The sequence below is a fragment of the Calidris pugnax genome, unplaced genomic scaffold (genome assembly GCF_001431845.1).
Source record: "Calidris pugnax isolate Ruff unplaced genomic scaffold, ASM143184v1 scaffold199, whole genome shotgun sequence".
NCBI classification, from domain to species: Eukaryota; Metazoa; Chordata; class Aves; order Charadriiformes; family Scolopacidae; genus Calidris; species Calidris pugnax.
In genome coordinates this window covers 463,431-463,777 of record NW_015090970.1, presented here as the reverse complement: position 1 = coordinate 463,777, position 347 = coordinate 463,431, and the positions used below count along the sequence as shown (strand labels likewise).

Here is a 347-nt window from a genome sequence, read left to right as displayed (position 1 = left end):
ATAACCGTTAAATTACCCGGTTTGGGGTGGTTTTTCTGAGCCGGGCTCTATCTGCGGGCTGGGGAGCGATGCTCGGATGGAGGGGAGTGCTGCTGGAGCGTTTGGAAGTTGGGAAGTGGACGCCCCCCCCCTCCTTTTTCTCCCCCTTTTTCTCCCTCTTTTTCTCCAGCCGGTGGCTCACGGGAGCGTTTTGCTGCAAAACAAGAGACAAAAGTGTATAAAACCGCATCCAGCACCCCCCGTGGGTGCTGGGAGCGCTCGCCTGCCTTACAAAGGGCCAGCTCACTCTTTCCTCCAAATTCCCTTTTCGCCAAATTTTACTACGTGGTTTGTTTCCCCCCCCCCCC

General features: G+C 56.2%; 1 protein-coding gene across 18 annotated transcripts in view; it reads left to right on the top strand.

Annotated features, from left to right (window-relative positions):
• The window catches only part of PTPRS (protein tyrosine phosphatase, receptor type, S), a 219,816-nt gene that overhangs the window by 75,887 nt on the left and 143,582 nt on the right, over positions 1-347 (top strand). The window lies entirely within an intron of this gene.